The following is a 12937-nucleotide window of genomic DNA, read 5'->3' on the forward strand; positions in this document are numbered from 1 at the left end:
CAGGTTTGCTCTGAGGCCAGGAGAGTGGGGTGGCTGATGAAGGCTGAGGAATGTCACAAGGGAGAGTTCACTGTGGGCTGAGGCCATCCAAGGAGACCTCTAGCAGGAGGTAGCCCTGAAGGAAACAGTATTTTGAAGGCTAGATCTGGGGTGAAGTATGGGGAGGCGGTCCGGAGAAGCCACAAGACAAAGGTCCAAATGTTTAAAAAGTGCAGAAGATGGCATTGAAAATTCAATTAGACCCACCCAGCAGAAGCAGTGGAAATAACATTGAGGAAACACTCTGAAGTCACACTGTGAAGGGCTTTGAAAGATCAGCCAAATCACTGGAATTTTATCCTGGAGGCAGGAGGAATCTCTGCAGCTTTGTGAATGTGAGAGAAGTCAGAGAACAATGGTGATCTAGAAAAGTCCTTTTAGCTGAATATGCAAGATGTATAATAAGGGAGTAGCTGGGAGAAGAGAGATCATAAGGAACACTGGACTTAGAATCAGGAGGCTGATGGTGCTGCTGTCCATGTAAACTTGGACAGATCATGTCCAGATATATGCATAATTGCATGGGACTGTCTTCTCTCAAATGTGAAATACTGCCCCGATGTCTCAGAGGCCTTGGACATCATATACCATGAGGTTAAAATGCTTTGTAAACTAGAAAACTGGGGGATAATGATCCAGGCTGGCAGGAGGCAGTAGAGACAAGGGTTGGTGACCCTGGAGTTGGGAGGTTAGGGGGAGGTTGAGTGAGAGGCTCCATTTGGGGGGAACATCTTCCCTCTGGAGGGATATCTTTTCTTCCCTGGCATGTCCTGGGTCACCTGGCACAGACTGGGGGGTCAGTAAAAGATGGGGATGTGTGGAGCTAGCAATCAAGAGCTGAAGATGAGAAGTCCCCCAGGTCCCTGGTAACTTCCTCAAGGGAAAGAAAGAAAACACACAGCTAGCTTTTCAATCTGAAGTTTGAAATGAAAACAAACATTTGGGTTACTGTTGTGCAGAGTTGCCGAGTAATCATGGAGGGCAAAGAAGAGCTGGTTTGCACAAGGTGATTGCTCAATGGAAAGGTCTTGCCTGCAGAGGTGTCCGGGAAGATACAAGCAGAAGTCAGCATGGCTGTTTTCAGAGCTGCTTGTTGGAAGGCAGGCCTTGCCCTCGTAGAAGAGAGAGTTAACATGGACGAGTGGGATGAAAACTGCTGAATTGTGACTAGGTTAGGAGGGTTGGAGAACTTTCTAGGCTCTCAGCCAGCCCTGGGCTTCTAGTGGAAGCATTTCACAATCTCCTCCTTTCTCTGCGGGTTATGTCCTTGGATTGAACAGTCTTTGGGGGCTTTTCGGGTGAGTGGAAAGTGCCCTGGACTCAGGGCCAGAGCTCTGCATTCCATTCTTGGCTCCATCACTGCCCGGTGGGATGACCCTTCCTCTCGGGGCTAGAGTAAGACTAGGCGTCATGATCCCTGGGGTGTTCTCCAAGTCTAGACTCCTGGGGGTGGGGGCAGTCAGCCTGTCTCTGCGCACTGGGATTCAGAAGAAACAGCTACTGAGAGTGAACTGACCTACAGCCCAGAGCCGCTGAGCTCTGTGATCAGGTTTTAGCTCTGGCCATGACGGCAACACGGGGAATTTCAAATGAGGTCAGCTTGGGGCAGAGGTAACTGTGGTTGCCAGCCAAGGCTTGCAATTCAGATGAACCAGAAAGCTGGGACCCCTCTGCATTCACCCACAGTGAGCTGAGGAGCTCCTTGTAACTAGGAAAATTTTCCTAACCAATTCCATATACAAGGACAGCATCTTCCCTTTGAGCTTGGAAGAAGAGCATAAGCCATAGGTCATTTCCCTCCCTCTAGTATTCTCCTTCCCCAAGTCTTAGAAAATAGGACCTCTTCCTGCTCCTTCTCCCATTTCCCAAGCAGTGTCTCAGTGACAAATTCAGCACTTTCTCTCTCATACACGCTTCCCCAGTTCTTTCTGGTAACCAAGAACAACACTGGTCCAGGCTTTGGGAAGTAGGATGTTGGGGCATGAGGGCAGAGTTCACCAAGCTGACCTGTTGGTCCCTTTGGTTGCCCAGGCTGTGCTGCATGTCCCTGCAGGCAGAGTCCCATAGTGAGTGGCTCTCTCTCATTTCTAAAAAGGGACCCATTGCTCCCAAGCAGCTCGGGATCACCATTAACTTCCTCTGGCCTTGCATCCAGGGGTCCAGAGGAACATTCAAATAATAGAAACTTTACTGAGCACCTATGAAAGGCTAGAATCCATTTTTAGATGAAACCAAGAATTCAGAGGAAGATCAGTTTCTGCTTTCAAGGAGGGAAACAGGATAATTGGAAATATCTCTGTAAAACTATGTAGAACATGGGGACAGCCATCAGACAGGGATGCTTCAAAAGGGAAAGAACTAGTACTCAGTTAGGAAATCATAGAAAGCTGTGCGGCAGAAAAATGACTTAAGATAGACCAATCATCAACATCATTATGACCATGGCTATGATTATTGTTACCTTTTATTCTATTCTTCCTGTGTTCTAGGCGCTGTGCTAAGTATTATCTTAGTTCCTCTTCACGAAAGCCCTTCACTCTTAGCATCACTTTGTAAATGAAGAACATGAGGTTCAGAGAGGTTAAGTAACTTTCCCAAGGCCACCCTGCAGGTAAATGATTGGAGCCCATGGTTTCCATGGAGGTATAGTGATGAGGTCTTCCTAGTGGAGGATAAAGAATGACTGCTTGGGGTGGAAAAGCAGAGCATAATTTGATGGGGAGCGGTAGGAGTTAAGATCAGCGGGACTTGAGGGTCAGTGAGGAGTTAGTCGACTTTGTTCTAGCAGCTGCAGGGAGGCTGGAGGTGTTTCAGCAGGACATGGTTTATGAGAAGCTGGCTACAATTTAGTGGGGAGAGCAGGGGAGCCAGCAGTAGGACTGGAGAAGAAGGGGCTGAGCTGAGAGCAGAGAGTGACGAGGGACTGAGTTAGGGTGAGGGGTGAGGGAGGAGCAAGCTGAGTCTGGGCCCCTCTCCACTTGTCCCCCTGCTCTCAGCATCAGTGGCACAGCACCCAGAGAAGGAGATGGGGACAGCTTACTCTGCTGAGGATCCTCAGGAGTCTGGGCGCCTCCCTGTCACTCAAGTCTTACGTCAGGCACCAGTGAGGTGGCTGGTCCTCTTTCCTCATCTTCAGTGAGCCGTGCCTCCCCTGAATTATAACCTTGGTACAAGTTCAAGGGCTTCCCCCGTGTCTCAGCAGTAAAAGAATCCATCTGCAATGCAGGAGATGCAGGAGATGCGGGCTGGATCCCTGGGTCAGGGAGGTCCCCCGGATGAGGGCACGGCAACCCACTCCAGTATTCTTGCCTTAAAAATCCCATGGACAGAGGAGCCTGGAGGGCTACAGTCCACGGGGTCGCAAAGAATTGGACACAGCTGAAGTGAGTGAGCTCGCACACATGTACACATCACTTTGTCTATATAATACCTCTTCCCTCACTCTCTTCTCCCCACTCTCAAAACCCCAAGCAGCAGAACCAAATGAATCACAGGGCTTTTTAAATAGAATCAGGGTCCAAAAGAGAACACCTGGGTGGAACAAAAGAGTGTGTTCTGTGAGTCCTCAGCCAGTTTCAAGAGATCAAGGAGGAGGTGGATCAGAGAGTAACGGGGGAGGGGGAGAGGGGAGGTAGGAGAAGGGGAGGTTCCTGCATCATCTAACAAAAGCCAGAGCACAGGCTCCATTTCACTCCAAGGAGCCTCCTGCAACAGCTTGACCCAGGTCAATACAAGAAGGAAAGCTGCAGTGTGCTTTGCCTCAGCCAGGCCAGTGTGGCCACTGGTGGTCATGCTCTTCTTCCAAACAGCGGCTTTGGAATCTCAGACAGCAGCTCAGAGTGGGATTTCCAGGCCTCATCATCCTAGCAAGGAAAGCAGTCGACTTGACAATGAGAGAGAGGGGAACTCAGACACAAGTGGGGCTTCCCAGGTGGTGCTAATGGTAAAGAACGACTTGCCAGTGCAAGAGATGTGAGAGATGCGAGTTTGATCCCTGGGTCGGGAAGATCCCCTGGAGGAGGGCGTGGCAACCCACTCCAGTATTCTTGCCTGGAGAATCCTTTGGACAGAGGAGCCGAGCGGACTAGAGTTCATACTGTCACAGAGAGTCGGACACGACTGAAGCGACTTAGCATACAGGCAAGCAGACGTGAGTTAATCCAACCTATGTGTGCCCAGAGTGGCCTTGTGACTCACTGTCACTCACAGTCACCTGTCTTCCCAGTTTGTTTTACAGACCTACGGTGCTTATGTGCCAGGCACTGTTCTAAGCACTTCATGAGTTATTAACTTACTCAGTTCTCATAACATTCCATAAGTTATGAACCTCTACCCTGTCTGACTGATGAAGAAACTGAGGTGCAGAGACATGAAGCAACTTGACCAGGACCTCACAGTAATTCATAAAGTCAGGATTGAGCCTGAGCAGTTCAGACAACTACAGGGTCTGAACTCTGAAGCCCTGAACTCTGTTGCTCTTTCTTCTGATTTCCACTAAGCCTCTAGCACTCCTACAAAAGAGGAAGATCAGAGCATATCATTTCTAAAGTTGCACCGAGCTCTAATACTCTGTGATTCAGTGGACTCAGTAAGTGGTTAGGGCTCAGGCTGTGAGTTTTCAGTGAGCTGTTAAATATGTTTTGGTGTGACACAAATACCCACGTGTGTGCATGTCACCGAGTTCTGGCCATAGGCTGGCCACCACCCTGGCTGTGACTCAGTGGATCTGCTGGCCCACCGCAGGGCCCAGATCTTCACATCAGGGACTCAGAGATTCTGCACCTCTTCGCAAAGCTCTAGCCAATGGAGTTGTGAAAACAGCACTCAATCTAGGCAAATAAGTGCGATGGGGAAGTAACTAGAGATTAGGGCCACAGGGGTACAGTGATTCAGTGAGATAAGGCCGGAAGGAAACACTTGGCCCTGAGTGCTCACCAGGGAGGTCGACCAGAGGCTTCGGTTTCCTAAGGCAGGTGATTGGTTGCTGGCCACGGGGTTACTTGAATGGAAGAAATATGACCTTCCTAGTGGCCCAAATGAGAAAGGTTCTGTACGGTAATACAATCTCAGTTTCCCAGTTTGTTTAAACATTCAAATGGGATTATCACAAAATTCACATTGTGGATATTCCTGTGGGGAGGTAATAGGTAGAATGGAAAGAGCACTGGCCTGGTGTTGAGACATCTGAGTTCCAGACCTGCATCTGCCCCTAGCTAGGTGAGAGGCCATAGATGAGTCACAGCCCATCTTGGCCTCAGTTTACCTATAAAAACTGTCAGCGAGTAGGGACTTCCTTGGAGGTCCAAGGGTTAAGAATCTGTCTTCCAAAGCAGGGGATATGGGTTTGATCCCTGGTTGAAGAAGTAATGCCATGTGCGGAGGGGCAACTAAGCCCGCATGGGCTATGAAAGGTCCTGAGTGGCACAACTAAGGCCCAGCGCAGCCCACTCCCCAAATTAAAATTAATAAATAAATATTTGAAAAACAAGCAAACAGATAGAATTTCTTGAGTCCTTGGCATGCTGAGAACTGTTTTCAGAGCTCGACATGTGCTCCTCTTTCTAACTCTTATAGTGGTGCCATGAGAGACACACTATAATTGCTTTCATAAGCCAGAGAAGAGACTCAGAGAGGTGAAGGGACTCACCCAGGGTCATACACTGAGACGTGAGCTGAGAACTGCTCCTAGGGCATCTCTCTGTGTGTCAGTTGCTCTGTCACGTCCGACTCTTTGAGACCCCATGGACTGTAGCCCTCCAGGCTCCTCTGTCCAGTATTCTCTGAGCAAGAATACAGCAGTGGGTTGCCATGCCCTCTTTCAGGGGAACCTTCACAACCCAGGGATCAAACCCAGGTCTCCTGCATTGCAGGCAGATTCTTTACTGTCTGAGCTACTAGGGAAGCCCAAGAATACTGGAGTGGGTAGCCTATCTCTTCTCCAGGGAAACTTCTCCATTAGGAGTCAAACCGGGATCTCCTGCACTGCAGATCGATTCTTTACCAGCTAAGCTACCTGGGAACCCAGGTACCTAGCTACCTCTCACATTTAGAGACAGAACACTCTGCTTCCCTTGTCTTTATAGAGAGGGGTGGGCTCTCCGGATGGACTACATACAGTCCTATTTAAGATACTTGTGATGAAGGCCACCTTCCAGGAGCAGCAGAAGGCTTTGCTCAGCTTCAGCCTCTGGATCGAGCCCATCTTTGCTCATGACTTTGTTTCTATGGAGTTTGGAAGATTCCATCAACCTCCCCTGGACCATCAGCTCTGGGTGCACAGGGCTCCACCACTGCATCCCTAGTGATAAACAATGTGCCTGATCCACAGGAGGTGCTCAGTGGTATTTGTTGAATGAATGTAGGGACGAGTTACCAACCCTGGCTGAGCAGAGGAGAAGTTGAGGAATGGGAAGTGTGGGAGAAGCAGGACAGAATCAGTTCAGTGGAATGTGAGGGATCCAGACAGTCTGAAAGCTAAAGATCTTAACTCATGAAGAGGTGAGATTTGAGCTTTCAGATAGAAAGCCGGGATAGCATGGGATCCCGTTGTAATGAACAAACTCTTCATTGAGGAGTCCACACATGGACGTGTCTACCCCATAGGGTCTGGCTGCTAATGAATCACCTTGAGAGTGGAACCTGGTTCTGCCAGCCCTCGGGGAGGCCTTGGCAGGCCCTTCAGCCTCTGGGCTGGGCTTGCATCCTCTATCCAATTCCTCCTCTAGCCAACTGAGGTTTGGACTAAGCCTTCAGCCTCATAAGACCCCACCTGAGCTTTTCTTCTTGCAAAGGGAACATATCAGGCCCCCTCCTTCCCAGCCACCTTCTGTCCATCACAACTTGCCTGTCCTGCATTCTGGTGCCTTCAGGATTTTGTCCTCCACTAGGTGACATTTATCCTTAGCTACTGTGATGAACACACCTGCTGATGTGCACTCAGGTATTCATGTATTTTACCCTGGTAAAATCGTCACATTTCACCAGGCCCTTGAAGATATAGTTACTGATGGGACTTTTCAGCCCTAGAGAGGTATGTGGGGCACAAATTGTTATTAATTACAATTGTAACAACTACCAATACAATGGGCAAAACACATTGTTGTCCTTTATCTCATCTGATTGTCATGTGCAAGAGCAGCTTGGAGGGGTACCACGGGCTTGTGAGAAGAAGCCTGTGTGGCCAGCTCTGCCACTAACTGTGGGACCTTCCTCTCAGTGTCTTCTTTTCATGATTCTAGGGCTCCCCTGTCTTTAATCTTCCTCAAATCTAGGCATTAGGGGCTTCTTTTTCACAGAACAAGTGAGGTTTGGATAGTTTAGGCAGTGTGGAATCCACGGCATTCTTCTGTGGCTTCTTATGTGGCCTTCTGACTTATGCAACACCCCGGTGTATAAAGTACCAGCCCATCCTGAGACAGGCAGCACAGGGCTTCTTATTTTTATATCCACTTTACAGACAAGGACACAGAGACTCAGAGAGATTTAATGAATTGTCTGGAGTCATACCAAGCAAGATGAAGGAGCTGGGATTTAAACCCAGCCCCCAGGATGGCCAGCCTTGCCTGTGGTGTTAGAAATGTCTCTTGGGAGCACTTGGTCTGGTTTTTCTTGTGCTCCCCTGGGACTTAGGGCCAGATTGACTCCCAGAGAGCTGCAGCTGGGCTGTGGCGTGACTTTACTCTGAGACAATTGAGCTACTGATTCCCCCTCTAACCCCAGCCCCTCCACCAATTTCTTGCCTAGGGAAGCTACCAGCAGCTGCCAACATCTCTGTGCTGGGTGTTCTCTGTGTGACCCTCCACATCCTTGCTTCGTCCCTCCTGTCCTGCCTCTCCAGGAGGCAGACTGCTGAGGAGCTTAGTAGGTACTCCGCCCTCTGGCTTCTGGTCGGATTCAGCTGGGTGAGCAGAGGGTGGGAGAAGGGAGGATGGTTCTTCCTCAGCCCCCTCTCTACAGGCTGTAGGTTGGCAATGGCTGCGTGCATTTGTCAAAGTCTCCAGCTTCAGCTGGGCAGCCCTCTCCTCTCCTCAACATTGCCTAGCTCACCAGGTTCTGGTAACTACTCCATCTTTCCGTTTGCCTTTTCAACCTGAGGACTAGTAACAACTCCCAGTTATTGTTATCCTCAGGATGCATCATCATCTCTTGGGTTTCCTTAGCGTTGCCTACACCTTCATGAGCTATTCTTTAATTAACCTGTCTTTGGTAACCCTCGTTTGAGTGTGTCCTCCGCTTCCTCCTTGGACCATGACTGATATAGGCTGCTTGTTTCCTCCTTGTCTCTAGTCTTCCATTCTTAAAAGCACGGATGATCCCAGACTTTTTACATGAAGGTCTGCCGATATTGTTCCTTGAAGGATTTAACCAAAAAACAAAACCAAGCTAAACAGAAAAGCAAAAGGTTGGGGTTGCCAGGGGATATGGTAAAGGGCAGTGAAATTGGACTTGGGAGGCTAAAGACTCAAGTTAGCTGCTAACTAGCTCTGTCATCCTGCTGGGCACCTGGGCCTTCTGATAAATAGAAGGAAGAATCATTTTCGCCTTACCTTTCCCATGAGCCTTTTGGGCAGACCAAATGAGGTGATGCCTGCGGAAGTACTCTGAAATGCCGAAGCCTTTCCGAGCATTAGGTATTACTGTTGTTTTTATTAGACACAACATGAGGACAAAATCCTCAAAAGGCCATATGCTGCATTTTCCAGCGCACTCAGATTTCCCTGTCGCCTCCGTGCCTCCTGGATTAGGACACCTGGCATTTGCAGAATCCAAGACCGATGTCCAGGGAGTGCTGGCCAAGCCTAGACCCACATAATCAGAGCTAAAAATACCCTTGACCTCAGTGGGAGCATTTCATTCCTGAGGGGGACAGACATAAGGGACAGAGACCGTGAGGGAAATGACTTTCATCATTCAGAGGCTGGGGTTAGGAGAGGGCAGGGAGAAGGTGGCTGTCACAGGCCACCCTTGTCAAGGGCCAGTGGCAACACTGTTTTGATCACTGTCTCTGTCTGTTGCTCTGTCTGTCCCTGAAGAAGATTAACCTGAACCTTTTGTACTTCCCTGTTAGAATGAAGGTTACACCTTAAAGCTCTTCCTCATGGCCAAGCCTCTTAGGAATGTTCCCAGCCTGCCTTGTGGGAATGCCAGACACCTCCAGCCAGAGGAAAGTAAAGAGGTGGATCCTAGGACCTTGCTGTGGAATTGACTGCAGAAGCTGACTTCCATCCAGAGCAGGAGGCGCTGATCCAGGAGCCTTGGTTTGATTTTTCTGGGGATGGGGAGTAGGGATTCTCATCATCTCTCTGTTCTAGAGATCAGTGGTTTTCAAAAAGTAATATTAAGAGCTCTGCTACTGCTAAGTCACTTCAGTCGTGTCTGATTCTGTGTGACCCCATAGACGGCAGCCCACCAGGCTCCCCCGTCCCTGGGATTCTCCAGGCAAGAACACTGGAGTGGGCTGCCATTTCCTTCTCCAATTAAGAGCTCTAGATTATTGCTATTTAAAGTGTGGTCCATGGATCATCAGCATGAGCCTCGACCAGGAGTTAGAAATGCAGAGTTTCTGGTCCCAACCCAGACCTCTAGACCAGAATCTGCCTTTTAACCAGATCCACTATGGATTCATATGCACATTAAAGTCTGAGAAGCACTGTTCTAGAATCCCTCTGGAGAACCTGAGGCAGTCACCGAAAGACAACTTCCAGTTGTCCTCATGGGGTCCTGTAAAAGATAACATTCGAAAAAGAAGTTTCACTTGTATTTAACAAAAGGAGAAAAGGCTGGTCTTTCCCTTTCTTTGATAGGAAGTTCTCCCTGTCTCTCTCTCTGAAGTCAGTTCCCACCCAGCCTTGCCTATCAGCTCCTCAGATGCCTGGTACAAGCCTGGCGTGGGGGCGGCTCCATCAGTGAGGGGCTGTATGAGGGGACTAATGGGAATCAGATTGTTTCTCAGCTGCTTCTTGGCTCTGGGAGTCTAGTCTTCACAGGGCTGCCTGGTAAGGCACTGTGGACTAAAAAAGAACTTGCCTGAACCTGGGAGTTCAGGACTCGGCTGAGTTTTTTGGAAAGGGAGGATGGAAGGCTGCAGAGCTGACGCCTCTGTAGGTGGAATTACCCGGGAAGCTTAGTGTTTGTTGTATGAGGAACAGCCTGGCAGGAGCTGAGAAGAGAGAAGTCAGCCTCCAGCTGGGATCTGGGCACAGCCCCATGGCGGCAGGTTTTCAGGATTTCCAGAGGGAGTGCTTGGCGGCCCGCAGTCTCAGTTTGCTGCAATTATAAATATCTGTGATTTGCATTCCCTTCACATCCTCCCCTGGAGCTGCTCGGCATATTCTGCCATTGCTCTCTGTCCTGCTCACCTTCGCACAGGACCCTCACTGCCACGTTCAAGGCTTTCAGATCACAGCAGGGGAGACTGAGGCTCAACAAAGCCACCCAAGGGATCACCTACATCTGGGCTGACTTGGGGAAGAAACTAGCACCTTAGTGCAGCCTCAGAATCCTTCACACACCAGCCCCAGACTTTCTGTCCTCAACTCTAGCCCCTTCTCATCCTGCATTTTACCCTCAGTCCAGATCCCGCATCCCACTGGTCTTCCTGAACACCTGAGCCCTAGCCTTGTGCAGATGTGTTTCCTTCTCTATTCTCATCAGGTAGATACACCAGACACATACCTGTGTGCCTCTCTCAGTGGCACAGCTGTCCTTCCTTGATTGGAGCCTCCCTGACTCCCCACCCTCACCAGCTCTCAAAATCAGGGAGTCAGAGTGTGCTTCAGCCCCCTCAACCCCAGCCCAGTGCCATCCTCAGATAATACTTGCGTAATGATGAATGAACTAGAAGACGAAAACACACAAGCTAGTGGATGAAGCAGGGACAGAGTGTTTTATAGACCCTCATGGCTCAAATGGGTATGCTCTTCAGTGGTGCTGAAGCTTTGCAGGAGCTCATGTGAGAAAGATTTGGAGCAGAAGTTGCAAATGAAAGAAATCTCCCTGTGGCATAGAGATGCCTTAGGTACAAACCTGATGCTAACTTGTGACTCAAGATACTTGAGTTATCTAAGTCCCAGGGTTTGTTTTCAGCTGCAAATGGACATTCTGAGATTATTTACACCTAGTGTCACTGGAACCCATGCCAGTAGTCTTGCCTGGAAAATCTCATGGGCTGAGGAGCCTGGTAGGCTGCAGTCCATGGGGTCATGAAGAGACAGACACGACTGAGTGACTTCACTTTCACTTTTCACTTTCATGCATTGGAGAAGGAAATGGCAACTCGCTCCAGTGTTCTTGCCTGGAGGATCCCAGGGACGCGGGAGCCTGGTGGGCTTTCGTCTATGGGGTCTCACAGAGTTGGACACGACTGAAGCGACTTAGCCCCAGCAGCAGCAGCAGCAGTGTCACTGGAAAGACAAAGTAGGGTGAGGTACATGTGGAATGTTTATTGGAGGGTAGGCACCTTCTATACTCTTGACGCTTGTCTATTACTGGCTCCTAGGAGAACTCTTTCTTTCTTCCCCTATCCTGGAGCCCAGTAATGCCCAAGGAAGAGAAGAGAAAGGTGATAGGCAATCCCAAATTTGAAACTTTAACATTCATTTCAGCTCGTGAATGCTCTGGATCTTGAAAACTGATTTTCCAGGATTCTAAACACAATGGTTTAAAAAACAGAGTCTCATCCAGCCCACACTAAGCCCTTCTTTCCTATCATGTAACTATTCACCAGTGATTTAGCAACTGAGTGAGTCCAGTGGTCTCCATTCTGGGTCAATGGCCTTCATTCTGGCTTCCGTTTGGAGAACCAGGGATGTGGGGTTGAAGAAGGACTGGCCTGGGATCCTTGGACCCTGAGTTTGTCCTCTGACCTACTTTGGGACCATGGACCATGAAGTCCCTCATTTTGGGCCTCAGTTTCTCATCTGTCAAATGGGACTGGACTAGATGCTCCACAGGGCCAATCATAGATTCACGTGGAAAATAGAAGCCTCCACAGCCTCCACTCTCTAAGCATTCCTGTTCATTTCTTCTCACCCTGTCCACCTATCTTGTTGAGTGGGGTCTGAGCTGAATGAGAACAAGCCCGTGAGGCAGTGCTCTACCTATTCAAAGTGCTTCCATACTCACTTACCTTACTCTAGCTTTACAGATAGCTCAATGGGGGCAGATAAGATGGATGTCATAATCCCTGTTTTATAGACAACAAAACTGAGGCTCAGAGGAAGGAAAGGACCCCGAGGCATATTGCTGAGTAGAGATGAAGCAGCGAGGGCTGGTGGTGGTTACACTGCTATGTTGGTTCCTTGGGTCCGTGTGAGCCTCTCTTAGTTTCTCCTGGTCTCCCTCCCCTGCCCGGGCTCTGCCATCTTGGTCCTTGCTTGGCCTCCCAGTAAAAGAGGTTAAGCTTTTTTTAACCTCTTAATCTGGTGAAGCTCAGTCCCGGTTGAGTACACAAGACGAAGCCCCATGAGGGTTCATTTCACTCACTCTGCTCTTTCGTCCTGTGCCTAAGTCCTCCTCTAGGTTTCACCTTCTGACCGAACCTCCTCGTGAGGGCATGGAGATGTGGGCTGTTGTTCTCCGCCTCTGCAGATGAGGGTGCTGAGGATGGGAGCAACCTAGGCCAAGTGGAACAGTGAGACTTCTGAGCTGCGTGGCTGACCTGCTCTGATGGGTTGAAGACAAGTAATTGGGCAGAAAGTTACGCACTTGGAAGATCAAAAGATAAGTTTCCAAAGAGGGGGCAGGGCAAGTCGTGTGATGCCTGCAGTGAAAAGCGGTATATGAGTGACTGTGGAGAATTAGTCAAGGAGATTTGGAGGCATTAGGCAGGACTGTAAAAACATTTCTCACACCCTTCCCTTCCCCCCATCTTCACCGCCACCACCCTCTCACTTCTCAC

Source organism: Budorcas taxicolor, chromosome 1, assembly GCF_023091745.1.
Source record: "Budorcas taxicolor isolate Tak-1 chromosome 1, Takin1.1, whole genome shotgun sequence".
NCBI classification, from domain to species: domain Eukaryota; kingdom Metazoa; phylum Chordata; class Mammalia; order Artiodactyla; family Bovidae; genus Budorcas; species Budorcas taxicolor.